Below are 13,743 nucleotides of genomic sequence, written 5' to 3' on the forward strand. Positions count from 1 at the left end.
CTGGGAGCCTTCCCCACCGTGCTGTGCCACCTCTGGGGCTCTGCCTTGCCCCTGGGCCCAGCAGCACTGCAGGCAGTGGGCAGCAGCCAGATGCCAGCTTGGGAAGTTGGCAGGTTTTGGGGTAGAAGTAAAGGTCCCGTGCAAAATTCTGAGTTCTTCCCCAGCCATTTCTGCATTTCCTTCAGCATGCAGAGGCCATATAGTTTTTCTAATTTGACAGAAAATTAGAAAAACTGTTCTCAAGGTGCCATACCATTTGCAACTCATAATGTCCTCTTTTGTTTTTCAGCAACAGTATTGTATGGCTCAGCTCTGCTGGTAATTCTGTTAAAGATGCTGGTGATAAACAAGAGATAATTCATGAAAGCACGGAGAGAGGTAATTCAGGATACACTGTTTTCTAGTAGGTTGAAGTGAGGTATCACTCTCCTTATATGACTCTTTTTATTTCTGTACATATTGTGTAAACATAAACTCTTTCATGTCTGGTTACTTTGTTCATCATGTGGCTGTTCATATACTTACACAATTTCTTAATTAAAAATTGCAAAATCTTTAAAGTTTCATCTCCCTGATCCTGTCTCAAAATTAACCTGATGAAAGAAAAGCTGCCAGGACAGCTCTGTGCCCTAGAAGGGCTTAAATAACCAAGGTGGCTCTGTTGCACACTCCTTGCCAAATTGCTAATGCAAAACTAGTTAAACAAATGCATCCTAGTTGTCTATGACATGCTTCTATTTGCCATGGAAACTAAGTTTCACTTCTTGGTTCAAGCACCCAGTGCTGATACTTGAAACTCCCAGAATAGTTTCATCTTAGAAGTAGCTAGCTGTTCAGAGAGAATTCCTTTGGTACAGTCTTTAAATATTTAACACTGAAAAAAAAAATGGGAACAAACTCAAAGTTCTGTTCTCCTGAACATGCAATATTAAGAAAGAGGCACCTTCTATTTTCAAGAACTCAGACAAGTCTTTTGATTAGTAATTCACCCCCCAAAAACACTGTTTATGGAAAAAAAAATTACTGGCTGAAGGAAACTCACAGTTTTTGGATTTCTCTCTTCCTTCTGGCATGGTTCTCACTTTTTGACTGTCTCACATCCAGCTGCAAAATAGATCAGTGCTACCAGATCCTGTTTCTGCAAGCAAGCCCCTGGGAAGCATATCAGGTCACACAGCTTTGGTTTTGCTCTTCCTTTGTTGGGCATTATCTCTGCATTACAGCTGCCAGAGACCAAAGGGATATTTAATTGCTGCTTCAGTATACACTGAAGGAAGGATGTTTAGTGCATGTGTTACCTTTAGGCACACCTCCACCCTCTGTAGCTCTTACCGTATTTCAGCTGGATTTTAGTCTGTTCTGTCCCAGTCCAAAAAGGGTTTTACATTGGTCCCCACGACAGGAGCTCCTCTGCAGAACTGGAAGATCCCTCATATTCAGATGTTTTGGGAAGGGAGAGTCTTTGATGTGAGGCTAGGAGGATTTGAATTTTTCAGGATATATGTTATTTCCTTTCTGTTTCTAGTGCAGTTGTCCAGTTGATCATAAAAGAGGTTGATTAGTTAATATGGACAGAAGAGTGAATTGACATAAATCTATGGTCTAGGGTCTTTGTGGTGGGGAAAGTGGGAATCATATGCTGGAATCAATAAGACTTTGTGAGCCTGTTCTATAGACCCTTGCATTTCACTTCAGTAAGTCACCAGACATATTTCATCAGTTAACACTTGCTTTGTGCCATATGATTTGTAATATTACACTTTTGCTCTGAACTGCAAATGAAAATCACCCTCAAAGATACCAATATAATGAAGTTCAACAGTATATATGTACATATAAGTGTATGTACTTGTTTTCTTGGGAGCAACATCTGTGGGTGAGATGAGGCTTGCCCATCACATCTCCTCCTACCCTCTTCTATAGGGATTCATTCTGTAAGCTGATGAGTGTTTAATCAGCTGTCTTTCATTCTTACTTATAGCAGAAGCAACTTCCCACACCTAACTAATCCTGACATAACTTTTGCTGAAGACAATATACATTTGGTTTCAGGCCTGAAGAAGGCATCCTTATCGAAAAGGCTGGTTATTTTTGGCTGGCCAGTTTAATAAAAGATATTACATATTCTTATATTACATACTCTTACAAGCTTTGCCCAACATACCTTTTGGCCGTTCTTTCAACTGCAATATAATTAAAGCTGTGCTTGGCATAGGCTCAGGATTAAGGACCTACACCCCCTTATAAATTCCCTTCTTGGACTTCAGCATCTGAATGTCCCTATGCACAGTTAGACTCTGAGTGCAATATTAAGTGCAATTGATGCATAAATAAACAAATACAAAATCCTGGAGAGACTTCTCAGCTGCTTCAACTGCAAAAATGGGTTCCTCAAAAGATTGTTTTTGATATCAGTTCTTTCATTAAGTACAGTGAAATGCATAAATTTCAGTGCATTTATATTTTATCTAGAGCTCTGTCCCTAGTTTACCACACTAAAATTAGAGTGAGAATTATCATTCCTGTTTTCATCAACTAGGTTAACTACTAGAAGTCATATTTTCATGGCTGAGCTTTCCCCAAAATACACATTTATGTTCTGTGCAACTACTCTCTTACGCAAATATCACCAAGAGGAATTAATTGCATGTGTTCTTCTCTCACACCCCTGGGGTAGAGCTGGTTAGGTACCACCCTGCTGAGCACAGCACAAGTTCAGCAACAGAAACCTTTGCTTTAAAGACTGTTAGGTCCCTGCAGATTTCAGCTCCAAGCGACACGTCCTCTCCTGACAGCAGCAATTCCTCAAGTGGGAGTGCTTGGCAATCCCCACCACTGTCCCCTGTGCAGATTTGCTTGAGCTAGCACTTTTCACCCTGTTTCAGCTTTAGCCTGGTTCATTTTGATGGATGTGGGTCAGGGACTGGCTATCCAGGTAGCTCAGCTAGCAGGTCCCTAAGACAGTAAATTCTAGCAGTCTGGCAGGGACAGCCCTGAAAGTGGGCCCTTCACCACTCCCCCCTGCAGCTCACAGAGAGGGAGTGGTGACCTGGTCAGTGAAACTTTTAGTCTTTTCCTTTCCTTTAATACTTTTGCCTCTGAATCCTTTTTAGCACGGCAGCAACTGGTAGTCTTGTGCCAATGTGTGCTAGGGAACTGACATATGAATTTGTATAGGAAGGAATATAAAAGGAAATATTCACTGTTAGAATATGGAGGTTTTATTTTTCCAGGAATAAGTGAAATTATCCAACTATGGAGGAGGACTGTTTTCATGCTCCCCCTGAAATTCTTTTCTGCAGCTCATTGAGCTTCTGACTCATTCATTCTGTGCAAAACAGAGTGATTACATATTTTAAAACCCTGTATCTTTATTGTTGTTGGTGTACTCTCCCTTTTTTTTTTTTTTTTTTTTTTTTTTTTTTGATAAGCCAAATGGGTAAAAAGAATTATATCTTTAATCTGTCTTTCAGTTCAGATCTCATTATGGGCAAATATTAAACACTATTTCATAACTTTTAACAGATAAATCATTATTGTCTGAGGTGTGAAAACGGGTGCCTTAAAAAAATGCCTTTCCTTCTTTTCTTGTAGGAGCTGTCACTGAGATCCTGCTGCCTCGAGACCAGGGAACCCACATTTCTCCCTGCTTGACTAGCACAAGGGCAGGCCTGTATACAGAACAGGAGACACTTCTTGGGAGAAGCTGACAGCTTGGGCATAATGGGAAGGTCAAAATGCCTGCTGACTACCTCTGGGAGAAAGAAAAATGGAGAAACCAGAGAAAATAGGTGGCTTCTCAGAGAAGCATTTTCCAGGCCCTGCTATAATTCCTAGAGGGAGAGAGGTGAGCTGCAGAGGATGGCAGCATGTGATGGCTCCACTGCCCTCCTGCATTGGGGATTGACTGCCAGGTCAGCACAGGGTGCAGGGAAGGCAGCTTGCTGGTGGCACTGCTTAGCAGATGCAGGACCATTCTCCCCACAGGTTTATTGCCTCTGAACAGAGGTCCCAGCCAAGCAGAAGGGATGTGCAGTGCCCAATGCCTTGAAGCAATCTGATGCCAGCTGCTTGAGCTGGAGCTGTATTGTCCTATGCTTCCACTTTGGCTCTTACTGAAAGAGATTGCAGCAGGACAGAAACTCACTTCACTTTGTTCTACATTTGATTTCCTCTCTCTGACCATTTCTTCTTTCCTCATCTTCTCCCTGCCTCTCTTATATCATTCCTGTCCCATGCTGAGTGACTGTTACCTATCACTATGTGTCATCATACAGACATTAGACACCATTTGGACACCTTGGCAATGTCTTCATCACTGAGGTTGCCTTGAACTCCTGAGATCTTTCACTTGCTAATGAAAAGTTTGAACATCTTACAATAATTTTGAATTGTATAACAGTACTAAATACTTCACCCGAACTTAGCACCTTCATTGGATGTTCTCTGACTGTTTTCAGTGGGGATAGCAGGATTTCTCTAATTTCTGCTCTCCCTAATACACTGCTGAACTGAGGCAAAACCACGCAATTTGTTAATTCCATGAAGCAATTCATCCAAGATTGCACTGGATTTCAGAACCTGTGTCACCTATCAAGTTGCAATAAGAAAATAGTGCTACAAAGTGGCATTATCATCTCTCTTCTTTCAAAATAGTCTAAGGAAAAGTGTGTAAATGTTTGACTTTCACATGAATTGCATGGTCCTGAGGTAATCAGAATAGGAGAAAAGCCACCCTTCTGAAAGGGAAAAAGTCTGCACGCACTCACATCCACCAGCACAAACTTGTCTTACCTCTTCAGTACCACTGAAGCATGATGCCACCGAAGCCTCGTGCCAAGAAACATCCCCAGGATAAGGCTGCTTACAAGTCTCCCATTCATGAAGTTCTCTAAATATTCGCTGTCATGTGCTATATTTCAAAGGCATAACAGTAAGAAAATGTGTGCTATTTTACAAGGGTGAGCTAAATGCATTTCTTCTGCCCTGTGCTTGAGATGAAAAGAAACCAGGCAATTAAATAAGGAAGTCTGGGGCCCTTTTTATGGCATTGTATGTGACCGCAAAAGGGAAAATGGTAATTTCCACTGGTGTGTGATATCCTTTAGCAACCTGGCTCAGAAAATATCTCTATCTCTGCATCCTAGAATGCTGGTGTTTTAAAAACCCTGCAGGCACATCAGTCTTCAATAAGAGAGCTCACCCCATTAAAGCATTTAAAATTAATTTTAATCCAGGGAATTCAACTCCTGTCTTTAAACCTTTACAAACAAGTTTAAAGCTGACATGTGCCATAAATTCGTGGTGGCCTCTAGAGGTTTTTTTATAAGCTGAATAAAGCATAACAATTACATAGGGAATTCAGCAAAGCCCAGTTGGTGTGTATAGATAATACACTTAGAGAAGAGTTCTTTCTGCTTTTTATAACAGCTACTGTATGTATAAAGTCTACAAGAAAATGTCACTGTGATAACAGCTATCCTTTAAGTCAGGCATGTTATAATGAGAAGACAGTGCTGCTCCTTTGTCTATGTGACAATAAAAGAGCAAAGTAGATATCCTGTCCCATAGCCTCAACATTGTAATACAGGTACAGTTTGCCATTACATCACGATGATGAAAATTTTCCTGTTCTGCTGCAAAACACGGGAAATTCTGTTGTTTGACTTCATGTGCTTCTTCCTTCTGAAGTGTTCAAACAAATGCACATTCATTGCTTTAAGATGAAAAAGCACTGAATTTCAGCTCTTGCCCATTTCACTCCACCATCACGAGATATTGTACTGACAGGGGCTAATATGCAGCCAGTACCTAACTGACCGGGGTTTGGCTTCTGGACTGCTCCAATTTTCTCCCTATTGGGCCTCATGTAGTAAAGCAATGCTGACTCCCACCTCTTCTTTTTCAAGGACTCTGACCTTCACCTGCTGTGCTTCAAGCAAGCACTAAGTGCTTTCAGTGCTGCTATTTTTCTGCACAGGACACTGCACTGGTGCTGAAGCTCTTCCCTGGAGCTGGCACACTGGCACTGCTGCTCACTGAGCTGCCCCTGACCCTGCTGCGTTGCTGTGCCCTGCTGCAATCCCAAAGGCAGCCACTCCATTGCACCAAGAAGTCTCAGGCTGAAGCACCAGCTGCCTGTGGGATGTGTTTGCCATCCCATCAGGTTTGCTGATCCAACCCTCTTCAGGGTTACACCTCAGACCTGAAAAGGGAAAAGATCCAAGCTAATAGCCCCCACCAGTCTCACCCTAACAGTAGCGATGGTTTTTTTTTAAATGGGAACACTTCTTCAATCCTACAAATGAGCAGCTGAGATGAAAGAAGATGGGAATGTCTTAAACCTGCTTCCCTGGAGAAATCTTAAGTGAACCCTTATGTTCATTTATTTTCTGTTGGTATTTACGTGCTGACTCCAGTCATAATTAAACTGCAAGTTCCTTAGGGCAGAGACTAGCCTTTTGTTTGGTGTTAATTAGCAGTTTATGCAACAAGGCCTCTGTGACTTGACTTCTGAGTGACACAAAAATCAATGTGTTATGTTTTTCAGGTTTGGGGGAGGCTCTGGCAGTGTTCACACAGAGAAGATTGACATTTGGTTGAGGATCATAATGTATGCACATTAGTGGAATGCTTCTGCTAAAATGATAAACAGTTATGATTCATTTGATGTTAAGACTTGAATGATCATATTAGGATTTTGAGGTAGTAGTCTGCTGTGATCTAGTCACCCTCATCTCTCCAGGCTTTATTTCAGACTGCCTGCACAGTCACTAAAGGAACAATGCATGGATGTACTCCCAATTCATATTTTCAGTGTTTTCTGGAGTGGTTAGGGTTGAAAACATATTTATTTTCCTATGTTAAGACTTGGATTCCTGGGGGATTCCAATGGGCTGCTAACTGTGTAATGGTTGCCAGGAGTTGCTACTGACCAAGTGTCTACACTCTTCTGGCTCTGGTCTCCAGGTCAGTTAGAAAACAGTAAATATTTTCCAAAGAATTTTAAGGAGCTATAAAAACTTCTCTGAGAGGAAAAATAAATAAAATAAAATATATTTCAAATTTTCTGTGCAATGCTAAAAGTGTTTGATTCTGAACAAAATATTCAGTTTCAGATGTTTGACTGGTCCCTAAAAAATGTGAAAGAAGGAAATATGCTATGTGAAAGTTTCTTTTTTGAAGCCAGTTTTCTCATTTAAACTTTTAAATCATCTGTATTTGTGACAAATAGAACACACATGGGGATTTAAGATATTGTTTGTGTAATATGTCAGAGAAAGAAATTTTGAGCTTTTTCCAAGCATCAGAGAAAGGTTAGGAGTCTCAAACTGTTACCAGTCTTATTAATCACCCTGGATTTTTAAGTATATATTTCTAACCATGCTAAACAATTAAATCAAAGTTAAGGCCAAAGTTTGCCTGTGAACCTGCATATGCAATATCCATTTAAGTCAATGTGAGGACAAAATTTAGCTCAAGCTTTTTAACTGATAAAGTCCTAAAATAGCTTTACAGGCAAGAATTTCCTGGCAAGGCTAGAGTTTTGTAAATCTAAAAGCATGCAATCATATTTCAGTGTAAAATAGCATATAAATATCAAGCCACATCTTGAATTGTAGCCAAATGCAACACTACATCAAGCACAGCTCAGAAGTGCCATATATAAAATTAATGCTTTGTCAAGTTTCTGCATCGGTGTGTAATAAACACAGAAATTTGCACATACATACTTATAATTGTAAAAAATTGGAAGGTGCAGTTGTCCTCTTTGTGTCAGTTATAAGCTTTTTTTGCTAAAAGGAATGTAACATTTAGCTTTTAAAGCCAGAACAGGATGTAAGTGGACCGTATTTCAAGGAGAGTGTTATGTCTAAGGCTTACTGCCACTGTGTAGTGCTACATCCTTCACGGGCTCCTGCAGCACAGCCAGTGGCTTTCTAAGAGTCAAGTAAAGTACTTATGACTTGAAGTACCACAAAAGTTTTTATAAAAACCTTTCATGCCTGCCTGTCCTCCTCCCACTCCCAATCTGCATTAATCTCAAAACCCAGGGAGAAAATTGAACGTCAGAAAGTCATAATACAATTAATTTTTCTCAGAAACCTTTCAGTTCCTGTTTGGTTATTACACTCCACCTATGCATATCCATCCTAATTTAACATTGTGTTCACTATAACTTCTCATTTCCTCTCCCAAACCTGAAGTTCAGTGCCATGCATTGCTGGAGCTCCATCCTGGAGGAGAAGTTACAGGATTTGCAGATGAGGGCTTAGGGACTGATGCAATGGACAAAGCAAAAGTTGAGTTGGGAAGTAACACTGAGGATGATGTTATCATAATGATGCTTTGGACTGGCTACCTAGAATAGGGCCTAGACAGAATTAAGATAATAAAGTGAGTACTTATTAAAAGCCTTCAATAGATACACCTTGGGCAGTCAAAAGCCTTCCTGAGGCTACATCCAAGATAGACAATGGTCACAATTTTTCAGACAGGTATGTTTGGTCTTTTTGCATATCAGGGGCTAATCCTCCAATTACAGCTTCAGGTAGTATTCCCCCAGTTTGCTTTCACAGACCTGATACACTTTTGTTTATACTCAGGCCTGAGGCAGATGGTGTCCTTGCTTCTCAGGCCTGGCAGAGTTGCTTTGTCTGACCAAAATGTCAAGAGAGCTTACTAACACTCTATGTGGAGTTCAGTGTTATACACTAATGCAGTACAGGGTCTGAAAAATAAAAAACTTAAGGCATCAGTAGTGATAAGTCAAAATCATCTCAGCAGAAACACTGTGTACAGATGTCAGTGCCTGTTGCTGAGGCCAGAGAAGAAGACTTTGAGGCAACCAGGATAAAAGCCCAGACTACTGCTTTGTCTGTAAAAATGGAAAACAGAAGGCAAAAGACCAAATAGGAATGAGCTCTGAGGCCAAAGAGAGAGATGATAGTAGAGTGCCCACAGATAAATGAGCTTTCTTTCCTTGTCTCATATGTGTTCATGTTGGGAGCTTGCATGTGATACCACTGAAAAAATATTTTTTTCCACAATTTAGCAGTTAAAAGTCCCAGAGAGAGAATACTATGACAAGAAACATGAGTGGGACCTTTCTGAGCTGTAACTAACAAGGAAAGAGAGGCATAAGTGACGAGCTAATTTCAGCTCTGATGCTCAGTGAGCTTCTTCAGCTTGAGCCCACCCATCAGTTGGGTGCTGAAGTCCCTCAGAGTACAGCCTAAACTTCTCAGACAATTCAAAGTTAGTGCCAGCTACCCAGAACCAACTGAGCAGTGCCTCCAGGGTGGCTTATTGTCTTCCATGGAGCAGCTGCAGACAGCAGTAAGACATGTCCCTTGCCTCCTTTGCCATCCACATGGATGAGCAAACACAGTCCTTGGAAGCAGCAGGGCAGGGGGCTGAGTCTAATCACATCAGCTGTCCTCAGCCAGGCCATCCCCACTCGTAAATCAGAACCCACAATGCTGCCTGTGGGGAAACAGCAGCTTTTTGCTTCCATTCTTTTTACTGAAACAGGACTTCTTGTGAACTCACTTTGCAGATTAATACCTTCTTAGAAGAAGGCCCTTGTATGCTGGGCCAAGTTCTTACTCTAGACACAACAGTTCTCAAGACACCAACTGCTATCCTTTCCATCAAATGTAGGAAAAGAAAATAATAAATTCCCATAATTCTTGCTGTTTCTTTCTAAAAGCAATAGTACGAAAACACTGTTCTTCAGTGTTCTTCAGGACTTACAGCAGATTTTGATTTGTGGATGTCTCAGCTCACTCTCTCTCAGAGGAGAGAGTTTTTTGCATTCCCACTTTTGTAAAACAAAATGCACTGCTGAACTGAGAGGCTTAAAACATACAAAATAATACTGATTTTTTTCTATATTTTCTCCTTGAAGAAGTATTATCTTCTGCAAGAAGCTTCTAGCAAATATGCTGGTCACAGTTGCATTCCATCTTCTGTACCTCCTCATCTATTCTAGCATTCAATGTTCAGAAGACTTAAATTCCTCAAACAAATAGAATTAATTTTATGGAAAAGCAGAAAGTTCATCTGTATTGATTAGTAAGTCAGTTAAATTGGAAATTCTCCTGCCAACTGACCTCATTTTAAATCCAAGGCATGGAGGTTTTGCTTCATCTTTCACCACTGTTTATTTAAGAATGGCTTATTCTGTCAGTCCCACTGAGGCCTTCTTGTCTAACTTCAGTGAAAGTGAGGGAAAAAACCCACAGGCTTACTGAGTCTGAAGGCTTGTGCAAACAATACAACCCTAGATGAGGATTCATGTGATTTATAACTATACACTGATAAATGTGTACACACACACAGAGAAATACGCACAGCAAGCTTTTAAAAAGGGCTGCGGTAAAGTTGCATTTCAGTAAAGTCCAGGTTAAAAAGCCTGACTTAATAAAACTTGTGTTGATAATGTTCAGCTTTAGTATTTTCATTATTATACATCTTTTGAAAAGAATTTTCAGAAGGTCTGATAATTAAAGATGCTACAGAGCCCCTGCATGCAGGCCCCAGACCAACTCATGCATCTCTCCCGTGTATGACTTGGGACATTTGTAGGTTTGTCACTGTTATGTAGACATCTTCATACAGCTACTGATATCCTTTACTGTTTGAAAACCATGCAAATGTTTCTGACAAGGACACTTTCTGGTGGCATGCTCATTTATGGCCTTCTCTCACTGTTCTTTAGGAATCTAGCTTGATCAATCTGTTGGCTCTGATTGCAAGGCTGGTTTGAGAGTTCTTCTTTTCCCCACATTTGGCTGCTCACCACTATTGCTGAACAGCAGGTCACTGCCCCCTCAGCAGTGCTGTAGCAACAGTTACATCACTGAAATAACCTAAGAGCTATTTCAGGCAACTTTATGTATTAGTGGTTTTCTTTTGTTGTTGTTTTAGGTTTTTAAACCCAGTTTGGTGGCTGGCTCACCTCCATAGAATTTAACCAGCACAGCTGAGGAAGTGATCGATTAGAGCCATGGGGCAAGACTAAGCAGCAAATGCAGGAACCTCTTAAATCAGCTGCCACCTGGAAAGAGTTCCTATAGCTACATCACTGTGTGATGTGCTGGGGGAGTAGAAGAGTATTTTTATGAATATAACTACGGTGATTCATGTGTTTGGTGTTCTGGAATGTGTTGAGCATATGGTATTGCAGGCTTTATGTAAGTGACCTTGCAAATTTGTATTTTTAAATCTATTATGGAGCAACTAATGAATAGGTTCTTATTTCTCCTTCCTACTGGGATAAATACTGAACTTCTGGTAAGCATACTCTTTGGGGCAGAACCCACAACTATTCCTGTAGGACTAGCATTTCTTCCATCCCAATGGAGAGAGGACTTCTCCACAACATCTCCTGGGAGATTTTTGCTCATAGCATATGTTATCTTGTTTTTGTTTCTTTTTCTTTTTTTTTTTTCTTCCTCGTGGGAAGAAATTATGTGAGCCATGTTGGCAATGAAGAGATATACTGTACACAAAGTCTTAACATTTTCTAACAGCACAAATAAACTAGGAATCATCCTCCTGTTCTTGTTCCTTGACAGATGTAAGACTAATGATACCAGTGAGTGACAGGCTACCAGAAAGCATTACTGACCCCAAAAAGTCCCTCATTCTTGGTGCTGTGCTAGTGGATATCTCCACTGTGGGCTTCTGGCTTGGCCTCCTGAGGGCGACGTGATGAAGAAAAGAACTTGGTCTGGATTTATCACTTAGCTTGTTGACCACCTCAACAAAGCCCTCACACCCAGGCCACAGTTTTGTCTTGGGTTGAAAAATATAACCAAAAATGTGTATTCTATTTTCATCTGTTGAAACCAGTTGGGAGATATTGTTCCTTATCTCTTGTAACTCTGGGGGGGAAGGAGGGTGGATGCCTTCTGTTAATGGGACACCTGATAACACCAGATAAGGCAGTGCCTTCTTATATCTTCCTGCACCCATCCTCCTCTGAGGGACATCACCTGTGAATGGGCCATTTAAGGCCTCTCACATGACTGATAACAGCACCTCATTCCATTGTGAGATGCTCCACCCAGTGGGAGGAGCCAAAGCCTTTCCACAGGGATGAAACCTGCAATCCCAAACACTAATTCAGCTGGCTTTCCACTGAATTCTTGGAGGAAGACCGGACCCGTCTCGCCAGCACTGGACCCTTTTTTTCTACAGGATCATCTCTACTTCACAGAACAACATCTGTTACTCCAGGAGGACTTATTTGGACTGCTTCCAACACCCTGGACAACAGGGTCATATCTCTGACTCTGTCAGGGTTTTCTAGGACTTTTGTTTGTTTGTTTTTTTGTACTACTGCATTTGTATTTTTTAATATTCCTAGTAAACAACTGTTATTCTTATTCCCATATTTTTGCCTGAAAGCTTCTAATTGCAAAATTGTAATAATTTGGAGGGAGGGGGCTTTTCCATTCTCCATTTCAAGGGAAATTCCAGTTTTCCCTGACAGATACCTGTTTTTCTAAATCAAGATAAGTTTTTATCCAATAAAAGTGCTGACACCAAAGGGCCATCTTAATCTTTCTTCTGAGTTTTAGTTTAGCAGCAGTTACCCAGTGGTACAAAGCACGGGGACCATAAATGTGCTAATGCTAATGACATATTGTAGGCAAATGCATTTCCTTTGTACTGCACTGCACTTCACTTCCTTGACTAGGTGCTTAATGATTATGTACTGTGCTTAACTGGCTTATAAACAATGTCCTAAAAGTGTGATGACTGTATTTTTTGATCACAAATGGTTAATTCTAGATATTACATCAAATGGTGTTGAAGTATTTTAAGTGAAAGGCCTCAATTAGCACTTTGTGGAGTTCTGGTCTGGCTTTGGTGACACATCCTGTCTGCAGGGCCTCAGATGCAGAAATTGATCAGAATGGCTCTTTCAATCTAATTATTCCTCCGAGCCATTCTTCAGGCACTCATTCAAAATGTAAATGAGCATATTCCAGAATAATTACTCCACTCACAAAGCAGGGTAAACATCCCAAAATGAAATAACTTCTGTTCCAAATCAGACAGTCTTCATAGAGGAGTCATTTGGTAATATAGGAATAGCAAGGAAGTATATAGAGTGTGTGAAGATTTTGATTACTCATATAATTCTGCTGTCAGTAATTTCCCTAAAAGTCATAGATTTCTACATTCATAAAGCCATTTAGAGTGTGTGAGTTTGCAGCAAGCACATCTACAAAGCTAGACGGTTATGTCAGATATATTTGTACCAAGTAAAATATAGAGTTCCCAGTTTGCATATTTACTATGGAGATAAGGATTTTTTAATAGTTTGCGTACAGCACATCCAATGTAATGAACTAGTTACTTGCTTGAATGATAAATAGACTAAGGCCCCATTTAACTGAACGTTTATTTTTGTGGTAGAGTATGTTCACGTCATATCTTCCCATCCGTATGCTCTCCCATTGTACAGCTGTACAGTGAACCAGGATGAGAAACTGATAACTTCGAAAAACACTCAGAAAAAGTGCACCTTTTTAATCTGTATTAATTCCTCACTCCACTTGAGGGCCTTGTGTGGCCCCTCACACAGTTGTACTATACATGGTGACCAAAAGGAAATGAAAAGAAGACTGGAATAAGAATCCATCTTCCTTTATTTTGCTGGAGCTTTCCACTGCTTTATGTAAATGCAGAAAACTTTCTGGCGTTAAGGGTGGTAATGAATAATTT

General features: G+C 40.5%; 1 long non-coding RNA gene across 1 annotated transcript in view; it reads left to right on the forward strand.

Annotated features, from left to right (window-relative positions):
- LOC134548217 (uncharacterized) overlaps positions 1–13,451 on the forward strand; it is a 45,620-nt gene extending 32,169 nt beyond the window's left edge. Inside the window, exons 2-3 of the long non-coding RNA XR_010079721.1 lie at positions 290–378; positions 3,595–13,451. This is a non-coding gene — a long non-coding RNA (uncharacterized LOC134548217). The remainder of the gene's footprint in view (positions 1–289; positions 379–3,594) is intronic.
- Positions 13,452–13,743: the final 292 nt, after the last annotated feature.

The sequence above is a fragment of the Prinia subflava genome, chromosome 3 (assembly GCF_021018805.1).
Source record: "Prinia subflava isolate CZ2003 ecotype Zambia chromosome 3, Cam_Psub_1.2, whole genome shotgun sequence".
NCBI classification, from domain to species: domain Eukaryota; kingdom Metazoa; phylum Chordata; class Aves; order Passeriformes; family Cisticolidae; genus Prinia; species Prinia subflava.